At 41.7% G+C, this 12126-nt stretch overlaps 1 long non-coding RNA gene across 1 annotated transcript; it reads right to left on the bottom strand.

Moving 5' to 3' along the window:
* Nucleotides 1-247: 247 nt before the first annotated feature.
* LOC129701672 (uncharacterized) lies at nt 248-11477 on the bottom strand. The gene is made up of 3 exons (XR_008724247.1): nt 11003-11477; nt 10493-10688; nt 248-2209 (listed from the first exon to the last, which is right to left on the bottom strand). It is a non-coding gene; the product is annotated as an uncharacterized LOC129701672 (long non-coding RNA).
* Nucleotides 11478-12126: the final 649 nt, after the last annotated feature.

The raw sequence follows: 12126 nt of genomic DNA, 5'->3' as shown, positions 1-12126 counted from the left end.
CAAGGCCTTTTAAATTTTCTATGTGTGGTGACAAACATCTTGTGATATTTGATTAGAAATGCTTAGACTATAAGGGAGTCTCCAAGAGCTTTATATCTGCAATGTTGATTTTATTTTATTTTTTAAATGAAACTTGGATGTTTGGGAGATTGGGGAGGGGAGAGGAGTCATGTAGACTATGAGAGATTTAGGATGTAAATATGTCTCAACTGCAGAATCTTACAATAGACAGGAAAAGCAGTCTGTTTCCTTTAAGAGCTGAGTGCTGTTCTGGGTATAAACAGATCACAAATTCTGCTGTTGGCTTTATTACAGCAAGAGATAAAATGAGACATCACCAGATGCTTTCATTCAAGTTGGATTTACGGCCGCTAGCAAAAAAAAAGTTTAAAGATCAAGGGGCGGAACTATCTGCACAGCACAAAATGTAATATTGTCTTTTGTGTTATGTTTGGCTCAAATTTAATAAAGCTGTGCTAAAATATCCACCATGAAGGAGAAATTATTTTCTTGAGAGCAAAGAAGTGGAGGGCCCAGTTTTCATCATGTCCTATTCTAGCAACACTACAGATTAAGCAATCAAGAGGATATGGCAATGGTGAAAGACTTTTAAGCTTATCTCCTACCTCTGAGGTAACAGCATTCCTCATTGACATGTGTCGTGGGAATTACTTCATGGCAATGGCATCCGCGTGTTTCAAAAATGAATCCGGTCCCTGTATCAGAGTGATAGCATGTGTCCTCTTAGCCAATATCAGGCAAAGTATTTGTGGCACTGTGTTATCACTGTGACTGGCCAAACTATTATTTAGCTTGGTACATTCAGGCCCCAAAAATTGTTGCCCCTTCATTCAAGGTAATTTTGGTATGAGTCTTCTGATGTACTGAGTTTTCCACCAAGTATTAAGTTAAGTCAAGTGATGCCCATAGATCAAGTCGTCAAGTTTATTCGTCACATACGCATACGAGATGTGCATGAAAGGGTACAAAGGAAATGTGAAACCCTGTCATGAATTCCAGCTGTTCTGACCATAAGAATAGGTTCATAATGTATAGGAAGGGACTGCAGATGCTGGTTTACACTGAAGATAGACACAAAATGCTGGAGTAACTCAGTAGGCAGGCAACATCACTGGGGAGAAGGAATAGGTGACATTTAAGATCAAGGTCCTTCTTTAGACCTAATGTGGTTTGTAATGTAGTTCAGTTTAGGCGTACACCACCAGTATTGAAGGGATACCATTTATTTAATTATTTTCAAGCAGTATTTTTTTATGTTAGCCATTGCATAAAAACAATATTCTCTAAAGATGAATGAAAACACTCCCTTTCTTCCTGGTTCCTCTGAAGTATGTGCACATACTTCTGCTGGATGCTTGCATTCCTACTGCAAGTATTCTATCTTCTGGAAGGTTTACTGGGGCTCGGGAGGAAGGATCCCAATGGATATAATTAAACATTGTGGGTAAAATGCAACACATATGTGAAATAAATATATTTTTGGTGTTGAGTTTGCAGGATATGATTGCAATTTAAAAGGTGCAGAGGAGGTTTACCAAGATGTTGCCCAGTTTGGAGCATTTCAGCTAAGAGGAGAAATTTGGCAGGCTGGGCTTGTTTTCTCTGGAACAGATAGAGCTGACCAGTGACCTGATTCAGATGTACAAAATAATGATGGACACAGATGGTGCAGATAATGAGAAACCTTTCACCATTGCAGAAGTGTCTATGACCAGAAGGTGTAGGTTTAAGGAAAGGAAAAGGAGATTTAGAAAGGATTTGAGGACGGTATTTTCCACATTGAGCGTTAGCAAAACCTGGAATCTAATGCCTGAGGGGATGAATGAGGTAGGTGCTCAATACAACATTCAATAAATATTTAGCTGAGGCACTTGAAATGCCAAGGCATTGCCGGCTATGGGCTGATTGATGGGAAACTCCCCGATGTTAATGTCATGGGGACATAAAGCACAGAAACAGTCCATTCAGCCCACCATATCCACGCATCATCATATCATCAAGTACATATTTATACTAATCACATTTTCCAGCACTTTATTTCATGTTGAGATTGCACTTTATCCATAATCTTTAAACATATCCATTGGGATTCTTCTTCCCTGACCACGGTAGGATTACTAGGATATAGAATACCTGCGGTAGGAATGCAGGCATCCAACAGCAGCAGTGGCACATATTGCAGAGGATCCTGGTGACAAAAAGCAGTGTAATTATTCACCTTTACTCCTCAAGGGAAACAAATATTTTTTATGCAGTGACTACGTTAAAAATTACTGCTTACAAATAATTGAAGAAAAAGCAGCCTTTCAAAACTGATAGTGAAACCCCAAACTGAACTCCATTATGGCCTCTAAAATTACGGTCCTCTAAAAGTCAGAACAGCTGGAATTCATGGCATAGGATTTCACATTTCCTTTGTCCTCTCTCATGCCCAATGGAAATCCCTCGACCTACCTGAATCCTTGATGAAACACTGAGCACATCAGAGGACTCTTACCAAAATTACCATGATTGAAAGGCCAATGATTTTTGGGACCTGTATCTACCAGGTTAAACATTAGTTGGTCCAATCACATTGATAACACAAATACTTTGCATCATACTGGCTAAGGGAATACAAGCTATCACTCTGATTAGTATGGATATGTACTTGTTGAGTGTCATGGGTATGGAGGGTAGAATGGAGTGTTTCCCACCATATGTCTCCATGACATTATCATCATGAAACATAGAAAAATATAAATTAGGTGCAGGAGTAGGCCATTCGGCCCTTTGAGCCTGCACCGCCATTCAATATGATCATGGCTGATCATCCAACTCAGTATCCCGTACCTGCCTTCTCTCCATACCCTCTGATCCCTTTAGCCACAAGGGCCACATCTAACTCCCTCTTAAATATAGCCAATGAACTGGCCTCAACTACCCTCTGTGGCAGAGAGTTCCAGAGATTCACCACTGTGTGAAAAAAGTTTTTCTCATCTTGGTTTTAAAGGATTTCCCCCTTATCCTTAAGCTGTGACCCCTTGTCCTGGACTTCCCCAACATCGGGAACAATCTTCCTGCATCTAGCCTGTCCAACCCCTGAAGAATTTTGTAAGTTTCTATAAGATCCCCTCTCAATCTCCTAAATTCTAGAGAGTATAGAGAGTATATGAAGGTAGACACAAATTGCTGGAGTAACTCAGCATCTCTGGAGAGAAGGACTGAGTGACGTTTCTGTTCGAGACCCTTCTTCTGAATCATCATAAAGATTGGAAGAGGCTGCACAAAAGGGAAAAAATATATTTCTCTCAATACCCTGCAATAATTGTTCATGTTACAATTGGTTTTCTTTAAAGATTCCGCCCAGTGTAGGGTCAAGCCATCGTGATCAGGAGATTTTCAGTTTGATTACGTGCTGAATTAGGTCATTTCAGCCAACAATGGATGTGTTGTAATTGACGACACCTTGAATTTGAGAGAAGCCCAGCTTCTGGCCCTTCTCCTTACTCAGTGACTAAAGCTGTAATGCAGTGAGTCTTGCTGATAAAGTACGCATGTGAATTTTTTGAAGAAAAACAGAATCAATCCTTTGAACAAACCTCATTAACTTGGCAATTTCCCACTGTGGCCAAGTACCAGAATATTGCAGTAGCTTGCAATATTGTACTTTAATAGTTAGTGGCAGGAAATGAAGAGAAATTTAAAAATATATACATACTGGATCTAACATCATACCATCTTGTGTTATTACGATAGAAGTTAAAACCTTTAATTCTATCTGGACCACAGAAAGTATAACATGTATAAACATAAAAAATAAATTTTATCCAGCTGATTTCTTCCACCCATTCAAGTCTGCTAAGAAACAATTAGTAACGGATGGCTGAACAATAAGGAATGCATTTCAAAAGAAGGGCAGTCGGGTTAGATGTATAAAATGTTGGTTAGGTCGGGATCGGGACTGGACAATTCTGGCTCTAAATTATGAAAACAAAGTACATAGAGGTATTGAATGAAGCATTAAGATGATTTATAAGAGTGTTCTCAAAACTATAAAGCATAAGAAGTATCTAGAAAGTCTAAACTATTGGGACAGCTTGCTTTTGAAGGAATACTAAGAACAGCCCTAACGGTGTTATGATGATTATATTTGCTTACTCAAGGTGGAGAATGTGGAACTTGCTACTGCACCTAAATGTTATGCTAGTTAACAAACATATATTTAAGGGGTACTGCATTGATGTGGAAAAAAAAATCAGGTAGAGATGCTGCCAGAGTTAAATTAAGTAAGGTGGGAAAACATAAACAGCGGCAGAGACCAACTTGGTTATAGTGCTTGTTTTCTGCGATTTAAAGTTCTTTACAATAACATGTAACGATGAATTAATTGACAGAAATACTTGTATAATGTTGCAAGATCACATTGTAAGGACAGTGTTCATTAAGATCCTATCATGTGTATTTTTTTAAAAAGATAGCAAAACATATTAATATTTTAATGATATTAAACAGATTCACTTAATCCAATTATGTGTAACTGCTTTCAAAATCAAAATAAATATGTATGATTCAAAATACATATGAAAATAATTTTGTTATGGCATTGGTTACTTCTGTTGTAAAGCAAACAATTTTAAAATACTTAGATTGGTTATTTGTGCTCAGAACCATTCTGTCTCATGTACAAGCCGTTATTTATTTTCCTCTGTACTTTTTAAAAATAAAACTTCTGTAAACTAGAATAGTAGGACATTCAAATTATTTTGTAGTTTCATTTCTATTAATTACTCGTTATCAATTTTCACCTGTGTATTGATTTTCTTTTTGCCTTAAAGGTCATCTCAGTTATGCTGGTATCCACTTTTATGTAAAATATCGGCTGGATAAGCATGTATTAAAATGGCATTTAAGCTGGTCTTTATGGCTTGCCTAACCTATCTTTGGACCTTGCACACATCCGTAAATCATTGGCCAAGTCTTATCACTCATGAGTTGAGACTTCCCCAGAGTGGTTATTATATCTGCTTGAAGCTAGCTTAATGATTACAGGAATGGACGTTAAGATAAATAGTGTGAGAAAGTGACACTGGCTGGGAAATCCAGTTTAAAAAAAAAAGTATATTTTGCTATAAAAATGCCAATTGTATATAGGGTGATTTCACTAAAGGTCACTGGAGCGTAGATCCGCACCCACGTGACCAAAATTCTCAAGTGGAGGACACTCGAGGGTTCGGTACATGTTAGTGGATGGGAAAAAACGCATTTTCCCACCCGTTAAAAACATAGAAAACGGCGAGGTTGTGAGCTGCAATTTACTGTGCCAGTCGGGGTGACCGTGAGGCACAGCTACCCAGATTTACAGGGGGAAAAAAAGATAGCAAGTAAGGTAAATTCAAGAGGGAACTGAAGGTGCCAAACCGGTGGAAATGAACAGCCGACATTTGCCGTGGATATTTACAGGTCCAAAATATAGGGAATTATCGCGTTTGCTCGCTGAATTTATCAAAAGTAAGTTAATAATGCCTTACTTTTGATGAAATTCAGCGAGCAAACGCGATAATTCCCGATATTTTGGACCTGTAAATATCCACGGCAAATGTCGGCTGTTCATTTCCGCCAGTTTGGCACCTTCAGTTCCCTCTTGAATTTACCTTACTTGCTATCTTTTTTTCCCCCTGTAAATCTGGGTAGCTGTGCCTCACGGTCACCCCGACTGGCACAGTAAATTGCAGCTCACAACCTCGCCGTTTTCTATGTTTTTAACGGGTGGGAAAATGCGTTTTTTCCCATCCACTAACATGTACCGAACCCTCGAGTGTCCTCCACTTGAGAATTTTGGTCACGTGGGTGCGGATCTACGCTCCAGTGACCTTTAGTGAAATCACCCTATACATCCAAGTATACCATTATGAATTGAGTTCATCAAGTGGACTGACTTCTGATATATTATTGTATCAGCCAATCAAGACTGAACAAGGGTCCCGACCTGAAATATAATCTGACCATTCCCTCCACAGATGCTGCCTGACTCAATGAGTTCCTCCAGCACTTTGTGTTTTGCTCAGGATTACAGGTGCACAACCTTTTATCCGAAGATCCAAATAACGAAAAGCTCCGAATAGCGACATTTTTTAGGTCCTTGAAGAAAGGTCCTTGAAGACGTTCACCGAGGGCGGCCCGCAGAAGTGATATCGGAACCTCCGGTCGGTCCTCGAAGAAAGGGGAACTAAATCCCCATTCATAAAAAAGGTGAGGGTATATTGCGCGGGAGGGTTAATAATTGACAATCTGCTGCTGCCTGCCCGCTGAGTTAAAAAGTTCCCACGGTAGACTCACGATACACACTGTATCGTGAGTCTTGCGTGGGAACTTTTTAACTCAGCGGGCAGGCAGCAGCAGATTGTCGCTCCCTTCAGTTTCACCCCACATACACCCCTCTGCTTCCCGGCCATGTGTGTGACCCCTCCCCTCCCCTCTCCAGTCGCCCCCCCGTTGCACCGGCGCGGGGGCTTTGCACTGTCTTCACGTCGGAGCCAGTGCCAGTCACCGGAGACGTCAGGACCAACGGGACACCGGCCCCCAGGCCCACTGCAAGCACGGAGATCCCAGAGACCCACAGCCAGCAGCAGCCCAGCCCCGTTCCAACTCCAGAGGAACACGCTCCCCGTAGGGACAGAAGCTGATGGTGTGCAAGGTGCGTCTTGGTCTTGAGGTTGCGGATGAGGGGGCGCAGCTCGGGCTGTGACGCTCCGGCCACCCCCCTGTACAGGAGGCTGAGACTGGGAACTGTGTAGTTGTTTGCAGTTGCAGAGGGAGGGGGCAAGGGCGGTACAGTTCCCAGTCTCAGCTCCATTCCAGGGGAGTGACTGGAGACGTCAGGACCAACGGGACACCGACTGCAAGCACGGAGATCCAAGAGACTCACAGCCAGCAGCAACTCTAGCCCAGCCCCGCTCCAACTCCAGAGGAACCCAGGTTGCGGATGAGGGGGTGCAGCTCGGGCTGTGGGCGAACTGCCACTTGTCGCCGTAGCGGCCCATCGGGCAGCGGATTCCTCTGGAGTTGGAGGGACAGGGAGACACAGCGGCTTTTGAGAATGGTGGGCAATCACTTCCAAAGTTCTGCCCACACAGTCAGTACACCTCTCCTACACTTGTCTCCCGCACTAAGATCATCTCGCAGAGAATGATCCCAGCCTAACCCTCCCTATTCTCTCCTATTCTGCAAGAAAAAACTACACTGAAGACTCAAACGCGCGATCGAGTAACTGCCGGGATCGAGGCGCAAACTCGCGACCTTGCGGATATGAGCCGAGCACTCTACCACTGAGCCAGCCGTTAAAATCTACGCTAAAAATCTTCCATTCCGAAAGCCGAAAAATTCTGAATTACGAAAAGTGTCTGGTCCCAAGGCTTTCGGATAAAAGGTTGTGCACCTGTATTTGCAATAATTTGCAATATACAACGTGCCTCCATTGTATCAGCCAGTCACTTCTGAGTTGATTGATTTCAATAGAGAATGTTTATGTTAGGAGCTGTACCTTGGTTGTATTCCTTATTAACCATCAGCACCAATAAGTCTATGGACAATGGGGAAAAAAATGAGACGCTATTGCTTAAGGGAGTATCCAGAAACCACCAGGTATGAAGTTAATATAGGAGATTCTCCCCAAAGAGCATTAAGGATGGCAAGTATTGCATAGCTCAAGAAATACAAGAAACTACAACAGTTGCCCTGTACATGGAATGAGTAGATATATTCCTCATGGTGAACAATGTTGTTGAGGCAAGTGGGGCAGAATACAGTATGTGGTAAACAAAAGGAAGATGTTATCATTGGTGGTCAGTGTATCGGTTTAGTTTAGTTTATTGTCACGTGTACCAAGGTACAGTGAAAAAAGCTTTTGTTGCGTGCTGTCCAGTCAGCGGAAAGATAATGCATGATTACAATTGAGCCATTTACAGATAGATACATGATAAGGGAATAATGTTAAGTGCAAGGTAAAGTCTGACCAAGGATAGTCCGAGAGCCACCAATGAGGTAGGTAGGTAGTAGTTCAGGACTGCACTCTGATTGTGGTAGGCCCAGGCACATTCAAGACATTGGTGTGTCTTTTGGTGCTACAAATCCAAGGACAAAGACTCTTACCAGGCCATTGCAAAGACCTAGAAGGAATATTTTTAACCCCATTGCTTTCAGAGACTTGTGACACATTCAACTAAAGACCAGAGGAAACAGTTGGTAGATGCATTGTACCAGTATATCTCAATGTTGACTGGAATTCTCTTAGTGTAAGGGGCAGAGATGGGGTGGAATTTGTTAAATGCATCCTTGGTTTTTAAAGCAGTATGTAGGGAGCTCTAAAAGAGAGGGAGCTGTGTTTCATCTTATTTTTGGAACAAGAATGGGCAAGTGATGGAAGAGTCTATGGAAGAACCTTTGTGAACAGTAATCCCATCGAGGTAAGTTTGAATTGTGTTTAATTGTCATGTGTACCTCCATTGAAAGATCAAATTCTTACTTGCTGCAAATTTACAGATCCACTAATACAATAATTCATAAATAAATGTACAATAAATTAATAATCAGTAATATCCGGTAACCAGACCACAATAGTGCAAAACCGCAGCCATGTAGTGCAACTAAAACAAAGTCTTTAACAGATCATTGTTGCTGAGATTGGGTTGTGGTTGGTGTTGTGCATTGTTCAATAACCTGATGGTTGCTGGGAACCGGCGGTTCTTAAATCTGGAGGTCATGGTTTTAGGCTCGTAGAGCTTCCCCATGGTAACATCGAGATGAGCACATGGCAGGGTTATATGGGTCTTTGATGATATTAGCTGAATTTTTGAGGCAAGTCTTCCTGTACATCCTTTCGATGATGGGGAGGTCAGTACCCATGATGGACCGGGTAATGTCAACCACTTTCTGTAGCCTCCTTCATTCCTGGATGTACTCGCTCCCGAAACAGACCTTGAAGCAATCAGTCAGTATGTTCTCTACCTGTAGAAGTTAGAGAGAGCATTCAGTGATATACCGAATTTCCTCAATCTTCAAAGGAAGCAGAGGTGTGTATGAGATCTCTTTCTGATTGCATCAATGCGCTGCACCCAGGACAGATCTTCAAAGATATGCACACCTCGGAACATGAAGTTGCTATCTCTCTCCAATGCCGTCCTTTTGATGAAGACAAATTCATGGATCCTCAGCTTTCCCCTCCTGAAGTCAACAATCAGATCCTTGACCTTGCTAATGTTGAGAGCAGGATTTTTGTGCTGGCATCATTCAATCGGATTATCAATCTCGTCTTTGTACTCTGACTCATCACGACCATCCAACAACAGTGGTATCATCATCCAATGTAAAGTTAGTGTTGGAGCTGTTCCTGGTCACACAGTCACAGAGAAAGTAGTGCATAGGACTGTACACACATCCTAGGTGCTCACTGAGGAGGAAGTGTTGTTGCCAATTCAGACTGATTGTAATCTGCCGACAAGGAGGTTGAGGATCCAATTGCATAAGGCCGAGGAGAGACAAGGTGTCCTGAGATTGTAGATGGGTTTAGAGGGAGTCATGATGATGCATGCAGAACTGTAGTCGATAAACAACACCCTTACCTATGTGTTCTTACTGCCTAAGTGTTCCAATGCAGACTGGAGTATCAGCCAGATCTCCTGTCGATGCCTTGTGGTGGTACGCAACTTGTGGTGAGTCCAGGCCCTCACAAAGGCAGGAGTTGATATTCATCAACCCTCCAAGCAATTCATCACCATGGATTACTATACCATCAGTTGGTAGACACAGGCATGTTGCTTTGCTCTACGAGTGAACCAGTATTATGCTGTACCAGTCTGAAGAAAGGTCTCGACCTGAAACGTCACCTATTCCTTCACTCCATAGATGCTGCCTCACCCGTTGAGTTTCTCCGGCATTTTTGTCTACCTTCCAGTATAATGGATGTCCTTTTAAAGCAGGTGGGGACCTTGTGCCTTAGTAGTGAGAGATTGAAGATGTTCACTGAAACTCCAACCAGTGGTTCCACACAGTTTGGACAAGGATAAGCTTAGACCTGAGTTATTCCTTTAGTGTAATGTAAGCAAATGCATTAAAGAAATATACCTTGAATACTTCTTGCAAGAGAATAATCTGGATAAAGTAACTTCAGAAGTTTGAAGCTGATGTCATGTTCCTTGGAAGTATATTATTTATTATGCATGAAACCAATCAAAATAAAATTGGGACATACTGGTTCACAATCTTTGGACATTGTAGTCAACACTGGGGGAAAATAAAACTAGAGGCACCTTTAGCTCAACATTCATAGGATGTGGTTTTCTGAATTAAAATATTTAATTGAGACTCTATGCTTCAGGCATCAAGGATAACCAACATCTGATATCACCAGCCACTCCCTACAATCAGTCCTCTTATTCTCCAGGCTGCATGTTTCTCACACAATCATCCCCGTCCCACCCCCAGCTCCACTCACCATGAACTGGAACTCAAACAACAGGAAAACTCCCAGTTGTATTCTGCAGCTTTCTTGTGGAGAAATGCCCAACCAATAGAGAATTAAGCCTAATAACTCGGCTGGCTTCCAGATCGGAATTCCGTTGGATAAAATACATACTGCACGGTATTTCCTGACCAGAACTCGTCCTTGTACCTGTCCAGGCTTGGAAATGCTGCGTGGAAAAGATCAAGACCATTGATTACATTAATTTCACAAATGTCAAGTGAATAATAGTTGGGAGCTTGTACAAAAGAGATGGATATCATTAGTTTGGGTGTACAGTTTCAAGAAGTTATTTGAGAATTTTGGTTCTTTTGAGGCATGTTATTGTAAGGCAACAACTTAACAGCAAATGTTATGTTCAAAATGAATTAGTTTCCCCCTATCTTAACAGCAAACATTTTTTTTAAACCACTCATTGGTCATAAATAATTTAAAATAAATTTATGACCCACGTCTAACACAGTATAAATATTATAAATTTACCAGGTCCGTAGATTTTGAGGAAGGAAAAAAATGACTTCTGGACAATCCATTCAATTTGTACGCTTGTTTCTTTTGAATGTAGCTCACAGCTATTCAGGAAATCCTGGTAATTGTCTATGGGAAAGCCACAGGAACTGTAACCTTTCAAATCTGTAATTGCTCCTTACAGAAAGAGTGTTTAAGGTTCTATCATTTAAAGTTCCTTGGCAACAAGGTCCGTGGACATGAATTATGATAGTTTCTGGGTTAATGCCACTGACAGGGAAATCAACTTCCATATGTACACTTTCACTCATTCAACATTTCTGATGGCACCCTGATTTTCTTCATGCTGTGAGAATGCTTGTCAGATATCACATTCTGAAGGCGTCATATTTTTAGCATTCGCAATTACAAAATGACTGCCATCTGTGCCAGCTACAGATGCTGCTTCCTTGTCATTAACTTCATCCCTTTGGATGTGCCGATCTCAGTCTAAGCCACATTATTCATTGTGCTGGGCATGCTCTATGAACTTGATCTGAGCTTTAAACCCCACATACTTTCCATCAGCAAGAGTATTAACTGCTGCCTCAGCAATATTTCTCTTCTTTATTTGGCATGCAGCCCTTCCCTCACTGAAACCTGTACACTTATGTTTAGAGCTTGGCTATTTCAAAGATTCTCCACTGGTCTGCCGTTCTCTAACTAACCTTAACTAACTACAGTTAGCCAAAATTCTGTGACTTGTTATTAAGTTATTGCTGAAAATTCCTTCAGTTTTGTATTTCACCCTGAACTCTTTTTTTTTGTGTATCCTCTCATTTCCCAGCTGTTTGGTCTAAGCAATCCCATGGAACACATCCCTGAAGCCTACTGACCCTCATCAATTTCTCTTACCTCTTACAATGGCCTTTTTGAACTAGGTGTTAGCACTCCATTACCAGTTAATTCCAGTCATAATATTTATTTATATACCCTTGTCTGGGTCTGGTATGGCTCAAGGGCCTGTCCCACGGCTGTCCTTCACGTGTCATTTACGCGACCTGCTAGCGTGTGGGTAGTGCGTGGGTAGCGCGGGATGGGCGCATGGAGTGGTGTGGAGGAGCGTGGAGGGGTGTGGACTTCGTCCTGAACAAAATCTT

Source organism: Leucoraja erinacea, chromosome 11 (assembly GCF_028641065.1).
Source record: "Leucoraja erinacea ecotype New England chromosome 11, Leri_hhj_1, whole genome shotgun sequence".
NCBI lineage: Eukaryota > Metazoa > Chordata > Chondrichthyes > Rajiformes > Rajidae > Leucoraja > Leucoraja erinaceus.
This window is presented reverse-complemented; position numbering and strand designations above follow the sequence as displayed.